Raw genomic sequence first — 25,759 nt, 5'->3', positions numbered from 1 at the left:
GTGAATGCAGCTGTCTCTAATGCATAACCCAAAACAATAGCGGTAAATCAGTGAGAAACATCATAGATCGCACCATATCTAATAAAGTGCGGTTACGACGTTTGTGACACACCATTACGTTGTGTTGTTCCAGGTGGCGTGAGTTGCGAAACTATTCCGCATTGTTTCAAATGAAGACCAAACTCATAACTCAAATATTCTCCTCCAAGATCAGATTGTAGAAACTTAATTTTCTTGTTACGATGATTTTCCACTTCACTCTGAAATTCTTTGAACTTTTCAAATGTTTCAGACTTATATTTCATCAAGTAGATATACCCATATCTGCTCAAATCATCTGTGAAGGTATGAAAATAACGATACCCGCTGCGAGCATCAACACTCATCGGACCACATACATCAGTATGTATTATTTCCAACAAGTCTGTTGGTCGCTCCATTGTTCTGGAGAACGGAGTCTTAGTCATCTTGCCCATGAGGCATGGTTCGCAAGCATCAAGTGATTCATAATCAAGTGATTCCAAAAGTCAATCAGCATGGAGTTTCTTCATGCGCTTTACACCAATATTACCTAAACGGCAGTGCCACAAATAAGTTGCACTATCATTATTAAACTTATATCTTTTGGCTTCAATACTATGAACATGTGTATCACTACTATCAAGATTTAGTAAAAATAGACCATTCATCAAGGGTGCATGACTATAAAATATATTACTCATATAAATAGAACAACCATTATTCTCTGATTTAAATGAATAACTGTCTCGCATCAAACAAGATCTAGATATAATGTTCATGCTCAACGCTGGAACCAAATAACAATTATTTAGGTCTAAAACTAATCCCGAAGGTAGATGTAGAGGTAGCATGCTGATACGTCTCCAACGTATCTATAATTTTTGATTGCTCCATGCTATATTATCTACTGTTTAAGGCAATATTGGGCGTCAATTTATTTTGTTAGGATTTGCTTGCTGTTATTTAGAACAAAGTTTTGCATCTTTTATTTCAATAAAAGTGGCATTGATAGCCTTTACTATGCCTATGTTACAAGTATACATGTTGCTATTTGAAAACAGAAAGTTTACTGCTGTTGCAATAATTCCCTAGAAAAGTCAGAATGTGATAAAATGTTGAAACCTTTTTCATATTAAGCTCTGATAAATTTACTACAGTGGGAATTTTCTTTCATAATTTTTGGAGCTCGGGAAGTATGGATGTTGCAGCATTCTTTACATACTATCCTGTTTAGGCAGATTGTTGTTATGTTTGCATTGTTTGCATATGTTTGCTTCTTTAATGATTCTATTTGAAGATAGGACTATTAAATATGCAGAGACATTTAGTATGCAATGTTGAATAATAATTTTAGCTATTTGCTACAGTAGAGTATGATAAGGTTTTGGCAATGGTTTATACTAACTTATCTCACGAGTCCTTGTTGAGTTTTGTGTGGATGAAGCTTTTGAGATTTAGGGAGACCGTGATATGAGAGGAATTAAGGAGACACAAAAGCTCAAGCTTGGGGATGCCCAAAGCACCCCAATATAATATTTCAAGAAGTCTCAAACATCTAAGCTTGGGGATGCCCCGGTTGGCATCCCACCTTTCTTCTTAAACAACTATCGGTTAGTATCGGTTGATCCTAAGTTTTTGCTTCTTCACATGATGTTTGCTATTCTTAGATATCATTTTATTTTGCTTTGCTTGCTGTTTGAATAGAGTACCAAGATCTGAAATTATTAAATGTTAGAGAGTCTTCACATGGTTGCATAATTATTCAACTACTCATTGACCTTCACTTATATCTTTCGGAGCAGTTTGTCGATGCTCTAGTGCTTCACTTATATCCTTTAGAGCACGGTGGTAGTTTTATTTTGAAGAAATAGATGAACTCATGCTTCACTTATATTATTTTGAGAGTCTTAAATAGCATGGTAATTTGCTTAAAATCCTAATATGCTAGGTATTCAAGAATAATAAAATTCTCTTATGAGTGTGTTGAATACTATGAGAAGTTTGATACTTGATAATTGTTTTGAGATATGGAGATGGTGATATTAGAGTCATGCTAGTTGAGTGGTTATGAATTTGAGAAATACTTGTGTTGAATTTTGTGATTCCCGTAGCATGCACGTATGGTGAACCGTTATGTAACGAAGTCGGAGCATGATTTATTTATTGATTGCCTTCCTTATGAGTGGCGGCCGGGGACGAGCGATGGTCTTTTCCTAGCAATCTATCCCCCTAGGAGCATGCGCGTAGTACTTTGTTTTGATAACTAATAGATTTTTGCAATAAGTATATGAGTTCTTTATGACTAATGTTGAGTCCATGGATTATACGCACTCTCACCCTTCCACCATTGCTAGCCTCTCTAGTACCGCGCAACTTTCGCCGGTACCATAAACCCACCATATACCTTCCTCAAAACAGCCACCATACTTACCTATTATGGCATTTCCATAGCCATTCCGAGATATATTGCCATGCAACTTTTCACCATACAGTTTATCATGACGCTTCATCATTGTCATATTGCTATGCATGATCATGTAGTTGACATTGTATTTGTGGCAAAGCCACCATTCATAATTCTTTCATACATGTCACTCATGCATCATTGCACATCCCGGTACACCACCAGAGGCATTCATATAGAGTCATATCTTTTTCTAAGTATCGAGTTGTATCATCGAGTTGTAAATAAATAGAAGTGTGATGATCATCATTCAATAGAGCATTGCCCCCCTCCCCCCCCAAAAAAGAGAAAGGCCATAAAAAAAGAAAGGCCAAATAAAAAAATAAAGGCCAAATAAAAAAGGGAAAGGCCAAATAAAAAAAATATAAAAAAATAATAAAAAAGGGACAATGCTACTATCCTTTTACCACACTTGTGCTTCAAAGTAGCACCATGATCTTCATGATAGAGAGTCTCCTATGTTGTCACTTTCATATACTAGTGGGAATCTTTCATTATAGAACTTGGCTTGTATATTCCAATGATGGGCTTCCTCAAATTGCCCTAGGTCTTCGTGAGCAAGCGAGTTGGATGCACACCCACTAGTTTCTTTTGTTGAGCTTTCATACATTTATAGCTCTAGTGCATCCGTTGCATGGCAATCCCTACTCACTCACATTGATATCTATTGATGGGCATCTCCATAGCCCGTTGATATGCCTAGTTGATGTGAGACTATCTTCTCCCTTTTTGTCTTCTCCACAACCACCATTCTATTCCACCTATAGTGCTATGTCCATGGCTCACGCTCATGTATTGCATGAAGATTGAAAAAGTTTGAGAATATCAAAAGTATGAAACAATTGCTTGGCTTGTCATCGGGGTTGTGCATGATTTAAATATTTTGTGTGGTGAAGATGGAGCATAGCCAGACTATATGATTTTGTAGGGATAACTTTCTTTGGCCATTTTATTTTGAGAAGACATAATTGCTTTGTTAGTATGCTTGAAGTATTATTATTTTTATGTAAATATGAACTTTTGTCTTGAATCTTATGGATCTGAATATTCATATCACAAGTAAGAAGAATTACATTGAAATTATGTCAACTAGCATTCCACATGAAAAAAATATCTTTTTATCATTTACCTACTCGAGGACGAGAAGGAATTAAGCTTGGGGATGCTTGATACGTCTCTAACGTATCTATAATTTTTGCTTGCTCCATGCTATATTATCTACTGTTTTAGGCAATATTGGGCTTTATTTTCCACTTTTATATTATTTTTGGGACTAACCTATTAACCGGAGGCCCAGCCCAGATTTGATGTTTTATGCCTATTTCAGTGTTTAGAAGAAAAGGAATATCAGACGGAGTCGAAACGGAATGAAATCAACTGGAGAAGTTATTTTTGGAAGGAAACACACCCGATGGGCTTGGACCCTACGTCAAGGAAGGAACGAGGTGCTCACGACAGTGGGGGGCGCGCCCCCCTGTCTCGCGGGACCCTCGTGGCTCCCCTGACGTACCTCCTGCACCCATATATACCCACGTGACCTAAAACTTCCAGAACACACAATAGATCGGGAGTTCCGCCGCCAGAAGCTTCCGTAGCCACCGTAAGCCAATCTAGACCCGTTCTGGCACCCTGCCGGAGGGGGCAATCCCTCTCCGGTGGCCATCTTCATCATCCCGGTGCTCTCCATGACGAGGAGGGAGTAGTTCTCCCTCGGGGCTGAGGGTATGTACCAGTAGCTATGTGTTTGATCTCTCTCTCTCTCGTGTTCTTGAGATGATACGATCTTGATGTATCGCGAGCTTTGCTATTATATTTGGATCCTATGATGTTTCTCCCCCCTCTACTCTCTTGTAATGAATCGAGTTTCCCCTTTGAAGTAATCTTATTGGATTGAGTCTTTAAAGACTTGAGAACACTTGATGTATGTCTTGCCGTGGATATCTGTGGTGACAATGGGATACCGCGTGCCACTTGATGTATGTTAAGGTGACCAACTTGCGGGTTCATGAACCTATGCATAGGGGTTGGCACACGTTTTCGTCGTGATTCTCCGGTAGATCTTTGGGGCACTCTTTGAGGTCCTTTGTGTTGGTTGAATAGATGAATCTGAGATTGTGTGATGCATATCGTATAATCATACCCACGGATACTTGAGGTGACATTGGAGTATCTAGGTGACATTAGGGTTTTGGTTGATTTGTATCTTAAGGTGTTATTCTAGTACGAACTCTAGGGCTGTTTGTGACACTTATAGGAATAGCCCAATGGATTGATTGGAAAGAATAACTTTGAGGTGGTTTCGTACCCTACCATAATCTCTTCGTTCGTTCTCCGCTATTAGTGACTTTGGAGTGACTCTTTGTTGCATGTTGAGGGATAGTTTTATGATCCAATTATGTTAGTATTGTTGAGGGAACTTACACTAGTGAAAGTATGAACCCTAGGCCTTGTTTCAACACATTGCAATACCGTTTACGTTCACTTTTATCACTATGTTGATCATATCTACTATATGATTCACACTCGACCTTTCGGTCTCAGTGTTTTGAGGCCATATCTGCATATGCTAGGCTCGTCAATTTTAACTCAAGTATTCCGCGTGTGCAAAACTGGCTTGCACCCATTGTTTGTGAACGTAGAGCTTATCACACCCGATCATCACGCGGTGTCTCGGCACGATGAACTGTAGCAACGGTGCATACTCGGGGAGAACACTTATACCTTAAAATTTAGTGAGAGATCATCTTATAATGCTACCGCCGAACTAAGCAAAATAAGATGCATAAAGGATAAAAATCACATGCAATCAATATAAGTGATATGATATGGCCATCATCATCTTGTGCCTTTGATATCCATCTCCAAAGCACCGTCATGATCACCATCGTCACCAGCTTGACACATCGATCTCCATCGAAGCATAGTTGTCGTTTTGCCAACTATTGCTTCTACGACTATCGCTACCGCTTAGTGATAAAGTAATACAATTACATGGCGATTGCATTTCATACAATAAAGCGACAACCATATGGCTCCTGCTAGTTCCCGATAACTCTGTTACAAAACATGATCATCTCATACAATAAAATTTAGCATCATGTCTTGACCATATCACATCACAACATGCCCTACAAAAACAAGTTAGACGTCCTCTACTTTGTTGTTGCAAGTTTTACGTGGCTGCTACGGGTTGAGCAAGAACCATTCTTACCTACGCACCAAAAACCACAACGCGGTATAGTGATTGCTTTTGATCTTCAGAAAGAACCCTGTTCATTGAATCTGATTCAAGTAAAGTTGGAGAAACTGACACCCACCAGCCACCTGTGTGCGAAGCATGTTGGTAGAACCAGTCTCGCGTAAGCGTACGCGTAATGTCGGTCTGAGCTGTTTCATCCAACAATACCACTGAATCTAGAATCAACTAGTGACGGCAACACTACAAAAAAAATACACTTCCGTGATGATACGTGTTTGTCACAGTAGGTCGCTTTTTTTGTCATGCATGTACATCCATGACAAATTTATGACAGAATCAAGATAGTCATACCTATGCTGTCGTAGAAGTGTTCTATGACATCACCAAAATTATCATCACGGAAGTGTCCACTTCCATGACGATAAATCGCGCGTCACAGAAGTGCTTTCGTCAAGGGTGACCGACACGTGGCATCCACCGTAACGGAACGCCGTTAAGCTATCGGGTCGGGTTTTGGATTCGATAACCCGTTAACAGCCCCGACCAACGGGGATTTTCCACGTGTAAAATCATCATTGGCTGGAGGAAACACGTGTCGGCTCATCGTTGGGACAGATGTCAAGCACTCATTGGACGGAAGGCGCCTATGATACGTTGACACGTGGTATGGCCCAACAGAGGCCCATTCCTATGAAAAGGCCGGCCCGTTTGACTTGGTCAAAAGCTGGCAGGCCGGCCCATGGAAAGCCTGTTAACAGCCTGTTCGAATATAGCCCATTTACAACCCGCTAACCCAAGGCCCGTTACGCCCTATCCGAATTAGGCCCAGTAGCGTCATCTGGGCCATCCAATATGATTCCAGCCCGTTTTCACTTCTGGCCCATGTATGGCCCATGACGTCTTTCGGCCCATATGAGGCCCTATGTAACTCTTGGCCTACTAACGGCCCGTGGTGAAACTGGCCCATAATGAACAGTGTATCACTTTACACCCATTAACAGCCCGTGGTGAAACTTTCCCGTAATGAACAGTGTATCACTTTATACCCATTAACGGCCCGTTATTCCGTTGGGCCGTTTCCAGCCCATGTTATCTTTCGGCCTTCTCAGAGCCCATTTATTCTTGGGCTCATTTCCAGCATTCGTTTACTTACGGCCCGTTACTGTCATTTTGTGCTTGTGGGCCAAATTCAACATGTGGTTACAGTCGGCCCGTGTGTGGTCCGTTAATACGTTGGGCCGTTTTCATAGCGTCATCAAATACGGCCTATTAACGATGGCCCGTTATGGTCGGTGTCGGTGTCAAAACCGACGGATCTCGGGTAGGGGGTCCAGAACTGTGCGTCTAGGCGGATGGTAACATGAGGCAGGGGACACGAAGTTTTACCCAGGTTCGGGCCCTCTTGATGGAGGTAAAACCCTACGTCCTGCTTGATTAATATTGATGATATGGGTAGTACAAGAGTAGATCTACCATGAGATCAGAGAGGCCAAACCCTAGAAGCTAGCCTATGGTATGATTGTCTGTTGTTGTACGGACTAAAACCCTCCAGTTTATATAGACACCGGAGGGAGCTAGGGTTACACAAGGTCGGTTACAAAGGAGGAGATATACATATCCGTATTGCCTAGCTTGCCTTCCACGCCAAGTAGAGTCCCATCCATACACGAGGCGAAGTCTTCAATCTTGTATCTTCATAGTCCAGTAGTCCGGCCAAAGGATATAATCCGGCTGTCCGGAGACCCCCCAATCCAGGACTCCCTCAGTAGCCCCCGAACCAGGCTTCAATGACGATGAGTCCGGCACGCAGTGTTGTCTTCGACATTGCAAGGCGGGTTCTTCTCCAACTTTCAAGTGTTCGTAAGCAGTGTCCGGCTCCATAAATGTTGAACCTCTTGGCTTCTGTGCCCAATAAGGGCTTTCTCCCACGCGTCGAATGAATACGAGGCGCCAGGGTGTTTTTACCTTCACCCCCTAGCCAGATAAATAAATTGTCTATTAAAGGAATGGGGATTCTTAGACCCGATCCATACCATCCTCCCCCAGCAAGAATTCATCAGAGCGTGTTTCGGAAAGATCCATTCCAGCATGGCCGACCTCCGCAACTCCTCCTCCCGCCCCCGTAGCCCTAAGCCCGGTGATTGGGAGAGGTGTTCAGTCCCGCACAGTCGATTAGTCGAGCTACAGACTAAGGGATTTCTCCCTCCGGCGTATATGGTGCCCGTTCGAGCCGGGCTTGCCACCTATAATGGCGGGGCACAAGCGGAGAGCTTTCCTTGTCCCTCCATGGGGGAACGGTCTTCCTTGTTCCTTATTTACTAAGGGGACTCGGATTTCCAATTCATCCGTTCCTCCGCGGGCTCCTAGAGTTCTACGGCCTCCAATTACACAATCTCACCCCTGCCTCCATTCTACATATCGCCGGCTATGTTGCTCTCTGCGAGTTGTTCCTGGGCTGCGAGGCTCACTTTGAGCTGTGGAAAAGGCTATTCTGCCTTGTCCCTCACACACAGAGGGAATCACTTTATCAAGTGGGTGGAGCCGAAATATGGCGCATCGCCGATACCGGATACCTGTCCGTTACCCCGAAGAAGACGTCCGAAGACTGGCCTTTAGAATGGTTTTATATGGAGGGCGTCCCCCTTCCGGACCCTGTTTGGCGAGGTCTTCCTAAGTTCAACAATGCTCCTTTGAAGAAGCGCCGAAGTTGGCGCCCACGAAGCCCCCAGGCGGAAGACAACGGAGAAGTCCTCTATCTGATGAACCAGATCAAAGCACTGGCTCGATCAAGATTGACAATAATCGAAGTTATGTCGATTTGCATAATGCGGGGAGTGCAGCCACTTCAATATCGTGGGCACCCCTTGTGGTGTTATAACAGGGCGGATGACGCCACCCGCTGCGGGCGTAAGGGTCCGAACAATGCTGCCGCTCTAGCGAAAATTCTGTCCGAACTATTCAAGGGTGAGGAAGAGGAGTTCACCCGCATCAAGCCACGTGATGGGTTCTCCATGTACAATCCTCCAAGCTGGGTAAGTTATATCTCCCTGCCCCCATTTTCCCCACATTCTTAGTCATAAGTATTCACCTTGCCACTTTGCGGCAGGAACTGTGAAAAGCCATAAAGGAGGTCAGCAGCCCTTCTCCACAAAAAGAGGACCCTGACCAGGCCCTCGATTCCGGACTTGAAGAAGATCCGGTTATCCCCGTGGAACTGATAGACCACCAGTTCTATCAGTTAAGCTGCGATGATGCCCTGGTGGCCATTACGGCCGACTATCCCGGACTGCTCCCTACATCGCAGGTAAGAAAAATCAAAAAGTCCCAACTCCAAAACTAGGATCCCCTTTTAGGCGTTTTTACAGGGAAGGCATTCGGGACGCCCTGCCGAACCCGCAGCAACTCGCCAACAAGTGGCACCGAGGCCGGGTAGGCCAAAAAGGAAGGTGGTCAGGACGGAGATGCCGGCGCAATGGTATAGGAAAAACCCCGCTCCATGGTTGTTGTCCTTCTCAAAATGTAATGACGCCCGCATTTCTTTAATAGAAAAAATGCTCGCCGGAATATGTCCGGCGATGCTGCCAATCAAGCTTCCACCAGTCGGGCGCCAGGACCGGACATGGAGGCGGAAGCCGATATGGGGCAGGCGCCGGATAATCCCCCTATAGAGGATGCAAATAGATTATCCGCTACAAACTCAGAAGTGGAAAGAGCCATGAATCATTGGCGCCGTCGGGCCGTACTCCGCGACGCTTGTTTATCACCAGAGGCGTTTGACGCCTTCAATTCTGGAGAGGCATACCTCCGTGCTGCTCAAGATGGTCTAGCCAGAGCCATGGATCAGTATGTAAAGGACGTACGGGTGAGTAAATCTGGCGATTCATATATATCAGTAGCCCCTGAGACTTGAAACAGTTAGCAGAACTGATTTAAGGATCATCTTTAATGTGCAGGTTCTTACAGAGAAGAATACTAGGCTGTCCCAGGAGCTGGAGGAATGCAAGACCCAACTGCGGGCCACCCTTGCCGCATTGCAGGAACAGAAAAAGCCTCCCGCTGGTAACATTTACTTTAAAGAATGATGGTTACCATATAGTGTGCGGCGTGTCTGCAGATCTAACAATTGATTTTGCAGATGAATCCGGAGAAAATCCGGGGGACCAGCATGTTATGCGATAGCTAGAGGCTGGCAAACGCATGCTAACTGAGGTTATGCGGGAGAAAAACAATCTCCAAGACGCCAATATTAAGCTGAACGTGGAACTAAAAGACGTTTGGGGCCAGCTTGCGGACTCCGAGAAGGAGAATAAGCGGCTTCGGCATGACATTTTCAGTAAGTGTTTGAACGAATCTTTTTAAAGGAGTTTGGCGAAGAAGCTGACTAACATCATTATGTCTATAGGTATGCTGACGGGTCGTCCCGCGGAGGAAATGCCCGGGTCTGCGGGTGATCTTCTATCCGTGCTGTCACATCTGCACGAACAAGTTCGGCAGGTCATGCAGGGTGTTGCCCAGGCCTTGTGGCCGTCCGTCTCCCTGCCAGAAGGCGTTGCAGAGCTTGCGGAGAAGCTGAAGGGAGCACGGCGGCGCTTCTGATTATGGAAGATATCAGCCTGCCGACAGGGTACCAGAGAAGCCTGGGCCATGGTGAAGACGCGGTATACCAAGGCAAACCCAAATCACATGGCCAAGGTCGGACCTGTGGGGCCTGACGGAAAAGAGATCCCCGTTAGCTTAGTTTATGGGCAAGTAGAATTAGCCACAAAGTATTCCCAACAGGATTGTAAGCTAGACCGCCTGTTGGATGGCATAGAGGAGGAATTTAGCTAGTCTGCATGACTATGTAATTAAAGTGACATGTATAATGCCTTCTAGCCGGATTATAGATCATTTGTCGTTGCGGACCTTTTCGCTTCAACCTCCGGGCCCGATAGTCCGGAGTGAATCCGAATACCCGCTCAGTTATATAAAACCGGGGTATGCGTGGAGACCAGGCGTAGGGGTCATTAGTGCTTTATCAGACAAGTGCCCAACTATTTATGTTATATTACATGGGTAGTAAGAAACATCTTTCAGGGAGAATAGTTCCGTTAAGGGTTCCTTTCCCTCGGTAAGCATGCCCTAAAGTGCATGTTCGAACTGCGATAGGAAACGCAGAAAAACATCTGGGGGCAGATATGGACAACAAATAAAAATCATCTTTTGTTCATTGACCGAATATTCCCTTAAGAACGCTAGCTTTTGGCTTCACCTAGTGAGGTACACATCCGGCTGACCCGGCAGTAACAATCGTAGAGGTGCTCCCCTTATGCCCTAGCCGAATTAACGGGAACGTAGGGCATAAATACAAGAGCCATGCAACCCAGCTTGGCCAAAACTTCAGTCATATCGATGCATATAATGGTGAAAAAAGGTACATGCGGAAGTATAACACATGTGCTGGGCATGAGGCCCAGATAAATAATTTAAGCTTCTGTGAAAGAAGCCCCCAGGTATGAAGAGTGCAGCTAGCGCATCTGTAATGTACAAGCGAGGCACAAGGTGACCCTTGAAGGCCTAGAGAAATAATAAAAGAAATAAAGAAAGGGAAACGGGACAGATGATGTATATGCAGAAAATGGACAAAAGGAGGGGACTAACATAGAGTCCGGTGCTAGGCGTAGAATCTTCGGAGCCTGGCGGCGTTCCATGGGTTCGGCTCGAGTCAACTAGTCGATGCATCCCGCAGTCGGTACGCTCCACCGGTCAGAACTTGGTCAATAATGAAAGGACCTTCCCATTTGGGCTCGAGCTTGTTCTTTTTCTTATCCGGCAGGCGTAGAACTAGTTCGCCAATGTTATAAGTTTTGGCCCGTACTTCTCTGCTTTGGTATCTACGAGCCTATTGCTGATAAAATGCGGAACGGGCTTTGGCTACGTCACGCTCCTCTTCTAGGGTGTCTAGACTGCCCTGCCGATCAAGCTCGGCTTCTCTTTCTTCGTACATGCACACTCGAGGTGAGTCATGAATTATGTCACACGGCAAGACTGCCTCTGCGCCGTACACCCTAAAGAAGGGTGTATATCCGGTACTACGATTCGGCGTGATCCGCAGCCCCCAGAGTACGGAGTCGAGCTCCTCTACCCAGTGCGTGTTAGACTCCGTTAAGGAGCATACTAATCTGGGTTTAATGCCGCTCATTATAAGACCGTTTGCTCGCTCGACTTGACCGTTGGTTTGTGGGTGATAGATTGAAGCATAATCGAGCTTGATGCCCATTTTGCTGCACCAGAGTTTTACCTCGTCGGCCGTGAAGTTCGTGCCATTATCAGTGATGATGCTGTGGGGGACGCCATAACGGTGCACAACCCCGGATATGAAGTCTATCACTGGTCCGGATTCGGCTGTTTTAACAGGTTTGGCCTCTATCCATTTGGTGAATTTATCCACCATGACCAATAAGTATTTTTTCTTGTGGGTTCCCCCTTTAAGGGGTCCAACCATGTCAAGCCCCCAGACCAGAAAGGGCCATGTAATGGGGATTGTTTGGAGGGCGGTGGGTGGCATGTGGCTTTGATTTGCAAAGAGCTGGCAACTGGCGCAACGTTGGACCAAGTCCTGTGCATCTGCCCGGGCCGTTGGCCAATAGAATCCTGTACGGAAGGCCTTGCTTACAAGAGCCCGGGCTGCGGCGTGATGACCACCGAGTCTGGCGTGAATTTCCGCCAAAAGATTCCGCCCTTCCACTTCGGAGATGCACCTTTGAAGGACTCCGGTAGTACTTTTTTTGTACAATTCTCCCTCATGGACCCTGTAGGCCTTGGATCGCCGCACTATGCAGCGTGCCTCATTTTGGTCCTCTGGAAGTTCCTGTCTAGTTAGGTAGGCTAGGAATGGTTCAGTGCACGAGGCAATAATGGCCATTATCTCGTGGGCTGAAGGTGTTATTTCGGTGACGGAGCCTCCGATTGTGTCAGAGAGTTCGGTATCAGGTATTTTGGCCGGGTCCGGACTGTTGTTACCGGTGTCCCCTTCCCATACTACGGATGGTTTAAATAGCCTTTCCAAAAATATGTTGGGGGGGACTGCATCGCGTTTTGCGCCGATGCGGGTGAGGATATCCGCCGCCTGATTGTTTTCCCGAGCCACATGGTGAAATTCTGCCCCTCGAACCGAGCTGACATTTTTAGGACGGCGTTTCGATAGGCCGCCATTTTTGGATCCTTGGCGTCAAAGTCTCCATTTATTTGGGATATTGCAAGGTTTGAATCCCCACGCACCTCCAAACGCTGAATGCCCATGGAGACTGCCATCCGAAGACCATGCGACAGAGCTTCGTATTCGGCTGCATTGTTGGAGTCTGTATACAATATTTGCAGCACGTACTGAATGGTATCTCCGGTTGGGGACGTCAGGACGACGCCAGCTCCTAGACCAGCCAGCATTTTAGAACCGTCGAAGTGCATGATCCAATTGGAGTATGCGCCGTACTCTTTAGGGAGTTCGGCCTCCATCCATTCGGCGACGAAGTCGGCCAATACTTGCGACTTGATGGCTCGTCGAGGTTTGTATGTTATGTCGAACGGGAGGAGCTCAATGGCCCATTTGGCAATCCGGCCCGTAGCGTCGCGGTTGTTTATAATATCATTAAGTGGCACTTCCCAGGCTACTGTAATCGAACACTCTTGAAAGTAGTGTCGCAGCTTCCGGGATGCCATGAATGCCTCATAGGCTATCTTTTGATAATGTGGGTACCGTGATTTGCATGGAGTGAGGACAGTGGATACATAGTATACCGGCTTTTGAAGAGGGAGTTTGTGTCTGTCTGCTTCTCGTTCGACGACGAGCACTGCGCTGACAACTTGATGAGTTGCCGCAATGTACAACAGCATTGGTTCGCCGATGTTTGGCGCGGCCAGGATTGGGTTGGTTGCCAAAATGGCCTTTATTTCTTCCAGTCCGGCTGTGGCCGCGTCCGTCCACTCGAAGTGTTTGGTGCGCCGAAGGAGGTGATAAAGGGGTAAAGCCTTTTCTCCTAAGCGGGAGATAAAGCGGCTTAGAGCCGCCACGCATCCAGTTAACTTCTGGATTTGTTTGAGGTCTGTTGGGGTAGCCAACTGTGACAAAGCTCGGATTTTGGCCGGATTAGCTTCAATACCTCTACTGGAGACAATGAAACCCAGGAGCTTTCCGGCTGGTACGCCGAAAACGCATTTTTCCGGATTGAGCTTGATGTCGTATGTTCGGAGGTTGTCGAATATGAGCCTCAAGTCATCTATCAAAGAGTCGACATGTTTGGTTTTGATGACCACATCGTCTACGTATGCCTCTACTGTTTTGCCGATTTGTTTCTCCAGACATGTCTGAATCATGCGCTGATATGTTGCACCGGCGTTTTTGAGCCCAAAAGGCATTGTGTTAAAACAGAAGGGGCCGTATGGTGTGATGAATGCCGTTGCGGCTTGGTCGAACTCCGCCATCTTGATTTGGTGGTAACCGGTGTATGCGTCGAGGAAACACAATGACTCGTGTCCTACAGTAGCATCAATGATTTGATCGATGCGTGGGAGGGGGAAGGGATCCTTTGGGCAAGCTTTATTGAGGTCATTGAAATCGACACAAAGGCGCCAGGATTTGTCCTTCTTTGGTACCATCACCAGGTTTTCTAGCCAGTCCGGGTGTTTTATTTCTCTGATGAATCCGGCCTCCAATAACTTGGCTAGTTCCTCTCCCATGGCCTGTCTCTTAGGTTCGGAGAAACGCCGAAGAGCTTGCTTGACCGGCTTGAATCCCTTTAGGATATTGAGGCTATGCTCGGCCAGCCTGCGTGGGATTCCTGGCATGTCTGAGGGATGCCAGGCGAATATGTCCCAGTTCTTGCGCAGGAACTCTCATAGTGCGGCGTCCACAGTGGGGTTTAACTGTGCCCCGATGGAGGCTGTTTCTGTAGGGTCCATTGGGTGGACTTGGAATTTGACTATTTCATCCGCTGGTTTAAAAGAGGTGGACTTGGATCTCTTATCGAGTATCACGTCGTCCCTGTCCACTGTGGAGCATAGCGTGGTTAATTCCTCGGCCGAGAGGGCTTCGGATAATGCCTCAAGGGCCAGTGCGGCTGTTTCTTTTTCGGCGCGGAGTGCTTTGTCCGGATCACTGGCGAGAGTGATGATTCTGTAGGGCCCGGGCATTTTGAGCTTCATGTACCCATAATGGGGTACGACTTGGAAGATTGTGAACGCCTCCCGTCCTAAAAGAGCGTGATAACCACTGCTGAACGGGGCCACTTGGAATGTAATTTCTTCAGACCTGTAATTATCCGGTGTGCCGAATACCACATCTAGTGTGATTTTCCCAGCGCAGCGTGCTTCCCGACTGGGGATGATTCCTCTAAAGGTTGTGCTACTTTGCTCAATGCCGTTCCAGTCTATTTCCATCTTTTGAAGAGTTTCCTCATAGATGAGGTTTAATCCGCTGCCGCCGTCCATGAGTACTTTGGTGAGTCGAAAGCCGTCCACGATTGGACTGAGGACCAGTGCGGCTGGTGCTCGGGCCGTCCGGAATTTAGGTTCGTCACTGGCATTGAAGGCAGTAGCCGTGTCACTCCATGGATTATTGTTGCTACGTGGCAGATTTCGGCCATGCTGCGGAGTGTTCTCTTGCGCCTATTATTTGACGCGAAGGTCTCGAAGACCGTTAACACCGTATTGTTATCCACGGGATGGTGCTCTGTGGTATTTGGGAGAAGAAGATCCTCACCACTTTTTGCCACCTGCCAGAGTATCCAACATGCTCTGAGGCTGTGCGTTGGTATTGTATCCGCTCTACTATGAATTTTGCAGGGTCCGCTGAGCCATCCCTCCAGTACGGTTCCATACCCTGTAGAGGGTTTTTTCTTTTTTGGTGTTTGACCCGGGTGTATTGTGATAATGCACCCTTTTGTTTTGGACTGGGTTTGTATTCAGGGCCGGATTATCCCAAAAGTTTATTTCGGTTCTCCAGGCACTTTCCATCGCACAGTACTTTCGTACTATGGACGCCAAGTCAGCGAAGCGTGTTATCTCATGGCGATTTATGGCGTTAAGGATTCCCTTGTCCATGCAATTATTGCAGAAAAATAGGATTGCATCTTCCTCGCGACAGTCCTTAACCTTGTTCATCGCAAGGAGGAATCTAGCCCAATAGTGATGTACTGTTTCCTGGGGCTCTTGCCTGATGTGGGAAAGATCGCTTATGTTTGGGTGGGTGGGTGGAATTGAATCCGAACCCTCACCTGTTCTGGGATCCAGCGGCCGAGGAATTTCCAATTTTGGAAGTTCTGGTTCCGGGGCGTGACCCGATAATCCTGGCCCGCTGCCTGACTCTAAGTTCAGGGATCGGGTGTTGTCCTCCCGTGAACGGGCGTCCGGCTCAGAGAGCTCGGGAATCCGGACATAGTTGGTCCTCAAGATGGAGGAAAGGTCGCCGCATTGTTCCTCCACCACTGCAACATGATGGGTGACCGGTGGAGAGTTAATCTCCCTCTGATCGAGTTTAAGCCCAATCCGATCATAGTCGGTAGCGACTCCCAAGGCGGCGATGCGATCCAAGAGCTCGTTTAAGGAGGCGAGCTCCATTGGATCCATCTATTCGGCGAGTGCTGATTTGACATGGAGGCTGTTTTTGATGACCCGAGAAGTCATCGTCGGCGCGGCGGCCGAATAGGCGGTCATGATGAAACCGCCTAGCCGGAGAGTTTGGCCGACAGCCAAAGTTCCCCCGACAGTAGTACCGTCTTTAAAGACGAGACGGGACATCCTTCCTTTTGGCGACGACACAGAGGAACTCTCAATGAAAGCACCAATGTCGGTGTCAAAACCGGTGGATCTCGGGTAGGGGGTCCCGAACTGTGCGTCTAGGCAGATGGTAACAGGTGGTAGGGGACACGAAGTTTTACCCAGGTTCGGGCCCTCTTGATGGAGGTAAAACCCTACGTCCTACTTGATTAATATTGATGATATGGGTAGTACAAGAGTAGATCTACCACAAGATCAGAGAGGCTAAACCCTAGAAGCTAGCCTATGGTATGATTGTCTGTTGTTGTACGAACTAAAACCCTCTGGTTTATATAGACCCCGGAGGGAGCTAGGGTTACACAAGGTCGGTTACAAAGGAGGAGATATACATATACGTATTGCCTAGCTTGCCTTCCACGGCAAGTAGAGTCCCATCCGGACACGAGGCGAAGTCTTCAATCTTGTATCTTCATAGTCCAGCAGTCCGGCCAAAGGATATAATCCGGCTGTCCGGAGACCCCCCCCCCCCAATCCAGGACTCCCTCAGTCGGCCCATGAACGGACGATTCCAACTCTAGCCCGTTTACGGCCATAATGCGGCCTGTTATTGGCCCATGTTTGGCCATCGATCATACTGCCCGTATAAGGCCCATTGATGATACGGCCCATAGAAGGCCCATTGTTTCTACGGCCCATAGAAGGCCCACTGTTTCTACGGCCCGTAGAAGGCCCACTGCTTCTATGGCCCGTAGGAGGCCCAGTGTCACTACAGTAAATATTAGCCCATGGTTATTGTGGCCTAGTTTTAAAAAATAGGTTATTCCAGCCACTAGCAAACCGCGGAAAAAGAACTGCAATGACTAGAAGCAAACAAATAAACAAGACAACAAGGAAATAAATAAGCAAGCAACTTACGCTAGGCTATCACGGCTATCACACATTTTACATCCACTAGGCATCAAAGTTCGCCACCAGTGCAAATAAACACGCCGACAAAAGAATATACAAAACTGAGAGCACTTCAGAAGGCACTAGGCCTGGCCAGGTCGGGCCCCCCAAACAGCTGAAGAAGCTGAGTAGACCTCAGTTGTGTCAACGATAGATGCATCAACACTAGATTTAAGGCATGATGGTGCGCACGGTAGTCCTCTGACATCTTCATTGCATCTTTGACTTCAAGTCGGAGCTGAGCTGAAGCAAGCCTTTCCGATTTAAGTTGAGACTGAAGAAGTCGAATTGATTGAGGCAGCGACTGCACAGAGGTTGTCTCACACCTGCTGGTGAGTAGCTTGAACTCACTGTCTTCATCAAGATAGGACCTTGGGGTCATCTCGCAGTCCTCAAGATGGTTTGGCTCACTATCTTCCCTAAAGTTCTGCCTGTCGTAAGAGATACGAGTCTGAAAGAGAAACAAGGAGACACGTAACAAGTTTCACAATTATGTAAGCAAATAAATGGATCTGTTCTGCATAAGGAACATGTTTTTACAACTACAATTTGAAACTGGTAGTTGTTGCAAACATCCAATCAGATGTAAACAGCAAAGCAAACAACAGTGGAGGAAATGATGCCTACCCAAATCTATACTAGAACAAAGTTTGAAGGCTTGAGAAGGATGAACTTACATTACATGTGGACACGGGCTGGACAAAGCCCTTCTCCATGTTGATGGAAGGATAATTCAATAAATTCCCCAAAGAAAATTCTTTATAAGCGTTGCCATTATTCTACATTTTGCAAAGAGTAAATATAGATCAAATAATATTGGAAGAAATAAAGGATAATGAAGCTCAGGTGCTGACTGATGATACATAATCAAATAGCAATTAATTAAGTACAGCGTTACAAGGCAAAAGGGAGAGAGGTACTGACAAGAGCAATGCAGAGCCCATTATTGTTTTGAGATCGTATGATCCTTTGAGCAAGGAGATTCATCTGAAATTAGTTTTCATACAAGAGAGAAGGTAAGGCACAAGTAGAAATTTAGGAGTTCAAATTTTGAATTGATATCATAGACAGTACCTGACGCTGGGCTCCCAGCACTTCTAATAGGGGTTTGGCCACTGGAGTAGGGGTAAAGTGTGGTCCAGTTGGGCCTGTGTTTTATGTGGCTACTGATCTATCTGATTTAATAGGTATCACTACCTTTTCCAAATACCTAGTTTGTACTCCTTGACGACCTGCACTCACCCTCTTCCTTTTGGACACCTATTACGAAAGAACAACATTTGACTGGAAAAACATAGTGTGGCGACACATGGAATAGGTACAGAAAATGGATAGGTATGGCATATACTCATATATGATGCTTAAACTAAGCAAATGGTGTAAAAAAGTAGAAGTAATGCAAGAGGTCAGAAGCAAAATATGTGCGACCAATACAACTTTGCAAAGTTAGAGCAAGCACCTTGATGGGTGAATAAGATAGGCCATCCTCCACCATGCCAAGTTTGTTAGGCAGTGGATCATTCCACAATATTCCTCTCGTGCACCCATTCTCATATTCATTTTTATAATGTTCAATAACTGACATGCATGAAAACATAAAAACAAGTGATATTTTCTTTGTAATGCAGAAGTGATTCTAATCCAATACTGCCTCCCTGTAAACCCCTTTGTGCTATCTCTGCAATTCTTTTAAAAGATACCATGCATGCTGTAATTTGTTGTGTGCATTAATATAATGTGGCCTACTACTCAAAATATGAGAGCTCCGCAAGTGATGACACTTCGTAGATGATAGCTTCAACATATAGTAAAGAAGAACAAGTCAACCTGACCTGACAGATTCAAAATATACTAAGGGAGAACAACTCGACCTGACCAGTCGACCGCAAGAGAAGAGTATCATCTTATAGAAGAGCAGAAGAGAAAGCAGATTGAAGATATTACAAGTCTTTTAATACAATGTCGGTTGGCCACCCATGATGAACCAGAGCTCACAGAGAAATACTATTCTTTCCGGTCTCTCCATATGTGGCTCACATGCATTTCGAAACTAAAGTAGGAACATTTAGCTAACCAATTAAACATCTCTCAGTTTTACTAATATCAGCAATAATATCAGACATGAATTTGTACAACTAAGCTTGTTTAGCTTGATGGGTGGAGCAGTGCTATTACGACACGAACCACGTAGGCTGATTGTGGTCATCATAAAATGGGGAAAACATAAGCATGATGAGTACAGTGTTGACCGTGGCAGTGGGATGGCAGATCTGAAGCTGCAAACCGCGCAAAGGGTAGTTAGCAACCGATGTTTTCTTTGAAATAACAACTAAGATTTGGTATGGACAAGAAAGTACGGTCAACAAGTGACAAAGAAATGCAATTATGCTGTCTCTCTATATGTCGTGACATGCATTTGGAAACTCAAGTGGGACCTTTAGCTAACCAATTAAATGTGTCGGTTAACTAATATCAGTATCATATCACAATCATATTTGAACAACTAAGCTTTCGAATTCTGAGTGTTGTGTTGTTTAGCTTGAATGGTGGAGTAATGCTAGTACGACAGAAAGCACCTACGCAGATCATAGTAGAGTAGATAAAAGGGGAAAACCCTAAGCATCAAGAGAAAAATCAGGAAAGTGGAACTAGCTGGACCAGTGGGTGGCGTACATGCTTTTCGAAACGAATATAGGAACATTAGGTGACCAATTAAACGTTCTCTGTTTTAGTGATATGAGCATCATATCAGATTTGTATTTCAACACGTAAGCTTTGGGTTGAGGTCTTGAGGAGCAGTGCTAGCACGACACGAAGCACCTACGATGATGGTAGTGAATATAAAGGGGGGAAACCATAAGCTTTACGAGTATAGTGCCCGTGCCATGGCAGATCTGAAGGTGCAAACCGGTCAAAGCTACTTCGCAACCAATGTTTGCTTTCAACTAGCCACTACGATTTGGTACGGACAAGATAAGTACAGTAAACAAATTACGATCTATTTTCCGGGTGAGATCAATAACTTAAGCACATATGGAAGAGTACCACCTCTCTTGCGACGCCGTGTAGGCCTATGCTGATACGTTGAGGGTGCTGCGGGTGCGATGGCTGTCGGCGGCGGGGAAGAAGACTTTAGACGGCAGACGGCCGGGTCAGGGGATATATCCTATTGCCGTGGACGAGGCGGTCGTAGGAGCGGTAACGGCAAGGTGGACGACATAGCCGATGAAGCGAGAGGAGGCGATGAAAGGATGCTGGTCCAGCGCCATGGATGAGATACATCCATCTCTTGCAGTGGACGACGGGGTAGGGGTAGCGGCTCCAGCAAGGTGGAGGATGGGGTGGCGGACGGAGGAGGCTGGCCGCAGTGCGGAGGTTGTCGTGCCGCCGACGGTGTATGAATGGGGAAATGGAGGGGAGGGGGGGATCTCAAACTTTGGGACGTGCTTCTCTGAAATGGGGGAAAGTTACGAACTTATCTCCCGTTTAAAATTTCGGACATCGCGTCGGTTGGGGATAGGACGATAATCTCACATCTCCCAAATATTTGACGGTAACTATTTCGGGTGAGGAGAGGGTGTTTTGCCGCCCACGGTTGGCGCCCATGGTGTATGAACGGGGCTGACAGGTAGGGCGGTTGTGTCACGTCTGATGGAAGTTACACATCTGCCCCTATTTAAAATATAAGCCTACATCGATTTCGGACGAGGAGAGTTTGTTTTGCCGCCCACCGTGTATGAATGGGGAAATGGAGTAACAGACACATGTCTTTCGGACGAGCTTGAATCAAATGTGTTTTGCCGCCCACGTTTGGCGCCCACCGTGCCTGAATGGGCTCAGAGGCCGTCGTGTCACGTCTGATTGAAGTTACTAGTCTACCCCTATCGACAGTAGTGTAAATCCTGTCGATAAGGATGTCAAGTGTCAGGGGTAGACAGTAATTTCCATCTCGCAAACACTTGCTTCGAGCAGCCCACAAATTATACTGGGTGTTTAGCCGCTTCGTTCAAAACTTGGGAGAATTAGCATTCATGTTTGCCCTGGGACCTGGCAAACTAAATTCAAATCCAATTTTTATTTGATTACGAATATCCACAGATAGTTATACGTTTTGTTATTTATTTCTTCAAAACCACAACAAAGATTTATTCCACCTTTATTTATGATTATGATTTAGAAATGTCGTGATCTTCGAATTCAGTAGGTTGGATACACTCTGAGTCAAACAGTTATTTCATCAAATACAATATGCTCACACGACAAACAGTTCACCTTATGTCAATCATACAAGTTCTGAGGATTACCTCGCCTAAAAAATTTGGATCATTACAACACATGGACAACATAGGGGGTCTTGCAACATAATCCATTTAGAGATATGACACAACATGCAAGTACAATAATCTAATGAAAATTTGAACTGGTATCTAAAGAAGAACCGGGATTATCTTGGGCTTCAAATAGCAGAAACAGCAGGACCTCCTCCGTCTTCAAATGCAACATTCTTACATCCTCCAATTCTTGGGTTGCTTGCATAATGCGTGCCGCTAATTCTGTAATTTCCAGCCTCAAGATAAATATTACCTCATTCATGGCAGCCACACCATCTCTTTCTGCCTCCAGTAGAGCCTCAAGCACTATAATATCTATGCTCAGACTGCTCTCCGACGGTGTTGCCTCTAAACGGCTACCATCTGGTAACATGGATGGCGCACTGCTTCCACAAATAGATTCTGGGGTTGTACATTGTGTCCTAGTGTGACGGCATCCTGAAAGGTTTCCGCTGGACATCAGTAAGAGATAGTTATCGTATGATCCCGGCAGTAAGCTTACATGGTAAACGACGAACGAATTATTGCCGAGCATGGCAAACTATATTTAAATGGTTCGAAGCAGCATCAGCCGAAAAGAAATTAAAATGGTAAGATGAAACTAGGGATGTAAGTGGCAAATAAACGAAATCCGCCAGTCCCATCTAGTTAGTTTTTGCTACCTTCCTAGTTCATTTTCCTCAAAAAAACAAAAAATCTTTTGAACTATCATACCACTAGTGGACTTTAATCGGGATTAAACCAGACCCAGTTAACATCCCTAGTTGAAAGGGAGTCTACAACCGCTATATTTAAGTTGCCAAGGCATCTAAGCAGTTGAAATAATCTAAGAAAGAACTTAACAGTGTGGCCTCATATAAACTATGAAGACAGTCATGTGATGAAGTTGAGAGGAAAAGTTAAGGACTCAAATGAAATAGGCATGCATTTCTTTACGATAGTACAACAGACACTGCTGACATATTGGCCAACTCAGGTATAGCGTAACAACAAATAAGCATTCGAATCAAGCAATACAGCAAAGCAGACAACTGAAATATTTGCAATTCGGTAGGATTACACATTGAGGGCACAAGCCAAGAAAGCAGCCCACTCGCATTACATTTCACATGTACTAAAACACACTAGCTTACCATATGTTGCTGTGAAGCCTAGCTGCTGTTGCAATGTTCTTTGAAGATATCGTCAGCATCCCGTGGTTGCAAATCTAGTTGTTGTAGTTTATTCTGCACCATCTATTTAGGTAAACTTAATTTTAATCGCATGCACTGGTCCGAATTGATCATCAATGGTTCATCTAAACTAATGAAAGAAGGGTGTGTGCATACATGACAATACTCCCTCCGATTCTTTTTACTTTGCGTATAACTTTTTCTCAGTTTTCTCGTATTAGTCTGCGCGTTGCCGATTCCTAGCGCTGGTTTCCTTTTGTGCCCCGCCCCATCCGCCTCTGCCCTAATTAATTGGCAAATTAGTCCAGAAAAATTAAACCAGTGCCCTCCTTGGTATGCGGGTCAAGAGTTATGGGCAGAGTAAATAGAATCGGAGGGAGTATATCCGCTTCCCTCTATTTTTATGCTTGTTCGAGGTGCCAGCCCCAAAAGAACAAATATTTTGCTTGATGGGGTTGGCAGCTCCATAATTAATAGAAGCATCAAATTAGTCATGCAACTTGGGAAGATCAAGAACACACAAACAAGTAATGAACAGAGGCTCGGAGCAGTGATGTAATAGCTAGCATCAGAAAATGTAGGGTAAAACGAACAAAAAGCAGCAGAACCACATGCTAGTTTGCTGATATGTAATTAAGCATAGAGAACATTAAGCAGTCTGATGGAACCAACATGTGGCATCAGAACAAAACTAAATCATATTAACTATATGTGCACTGGTATGTAATTTAGCACATGTAACATGTTCACTACCAGAAGTATGGTCCTACAGGTGCAAGCAGAATAACATGTCTCATCAAAAACTGAATGATGCCTGAAGAAATTCAAAGGTGCGGTGCTTATGCTAGGAAAGTGAACGTAGGCGCCGGCTGTTGGATAATAGTACCTGATTCTCAGCGGCGTATCGGTATCGTTGTCATACTTGATAGCTAAGGATCGTCGATGGTGCTCGTGTTGCAGTTGAGTTTGGGCCGGCTGTCGCCGTCGCTGAAGCGGCTCCGGTGCTATGGTTGCGGCGCCTATCAACATATAAGAAAGCTCATCTGTGGTAAGTGAACAGTTGCACGATAAAGAGAAAAACCGAAGGAGTACAAATCCAAATAACCCGATGAGGCTGCGGCGTCGGTAAAGCAGGGCCGGTGGAGTTGAATATGGCATCCGTGGAGCGGGTCCGGTGGAGTGGACGAAGGCTTCGGCGGGCGCGTTGTACAGTGCTTTCGGTGAGGCGGATCTGTTTGCGGCGGATGAGGGCTTGTATAAAGGGCCAGCGAAGGGGCGGACGAGGGAGTCAGTGAAGGGCCTACGCTGTGGTGGACGAGGGCGCCAGTTAAGCAGATCCGGTGCGGTGGACCATGATGGCAGTCAAGGAGAACTGGAGCGGTGGACAAGCCAGTCGCTGAAGCGGCTCCGGTGAAGTGGTGAGTTGGCAGTTGGGGGTTCCAAGGTGCGGCAGGTAGATCTGGCGGGGTGTGAGGTCCACCGCTGTGGTAGAGGACTAGATTCGGCAGCTTGCCGTGGTTGGGGGGGGGGGGTCGGGGAGGGGAAGGGGAGGGGCTCTAGGGAAGAATGTAGGGGGCAAAGAGGGGAAAACAATGGAGTTACCAAAGAAACCCTTTTCCATTCATGTGGCAGGGGTAAAACAGGAATTATGCAGGGCTAAACTTTCGGGCGCGTGATATTTCGATGTGAGCGGGAAGTTTGAAAGCTTTTGGCACCTAAAATTATAAGTATTCTGCTCTAGTACGGCCGACTATGATATCATGGCCGACAATTTGTTTGTTTTGCACGCAAAAAATGTGCAAGTTCTGAAAATCAATGTCTCCAACTTGAAACTTAGATTGTCCATTCAATTCAAATATGGATCATTGAGCTACTACAAGCAAATACCATCATACGGTCCAATTCAAATGAAGTTCCAAATGTGTTTATCCTAAATATGATGACAAAAGCAAAAATGTGTATGTCTATGAATAAAGTGGATGATTATAAAGTTTGAACATGCCCATATGTGTATATCTCTAGGTTTGATATATGAATTTGAAATCACGAAATCCCGGCTTAAAAAATGTACCTCCGTTTAAATGAATTACAAAAGCTAATGATGGAGTCGAATTCCAAAATTCCAATCTTAGGTTTGTAATTCTGGTACATCAAGGTATATCACGCATGTTCAAAAGTATCGTTATCTCATAGTACAAACTGTGAAACAAATTGATCAACCATGAGTGCAGAATATCTCAATTACGCTAAAGTCCCTCAAATATAGACACCTCACTCTTTATCTGAAGTCAACCCCCCCCCCCCACCACACACACACACACACAGAGAAGTCATTCTCTCCCCCAAACACCAACACACGAGCACATTAACACCCCTCTCTCTTGTAAAGTCCGGACCCCAACATAGGTCTCTATCACTTTGTCTCTCGGGCATGCACACCTCTCTTCCCTTACTCTCTAGCTCTCCCGCTATCTCTCTTACCCAAGCACACGCACTATGTAGAGTGTGTATTTCCCATACACACAAAACGTCGCCCCCAAACGTCTATCTCCCTAGTTATGTGGTTCTTGCGCACTCACCTCACACACCACACCCACTACAAACAAGCACACTTTGTCTCCTTGTGCACCACTCTCCTCTTTCTATCTCTCCCACATGCGGACCCGCCCTAGCTCCTTTCCTGTATACATATATGTCGTGACTCTTTGCATAGCTCCCTAATGTATAATCCTTCTCGAGTTCGCACATTGTTCTCTACACCATCTATTCTAGCTCTCTCATGAAGTCCCTATCACACACACGATGACTCGCTTCCCTTGCGTCTCCGTTCATAGGCCAATTTCGGACAACATCAACATTGTCTCCCTATCTA

The sequence above is a fragment of the Triticum urartu genome, chromosome 2A, assembly GCF_056163025.1.
Source record: "Triticum urartu cultivar PI428250 chromosome 2A, HENAU_Tu73, whole genome shotgun sequence".
Classification (NCBI taxonomy): Eukaryota; Viridiplantae; Streptophyta; class Magnoliopsida; order Poales; family Poaceae; genus Triticum; species Triticum urartu.
This window is presented reverse-complemented; position numbering follows the sequence as displayed.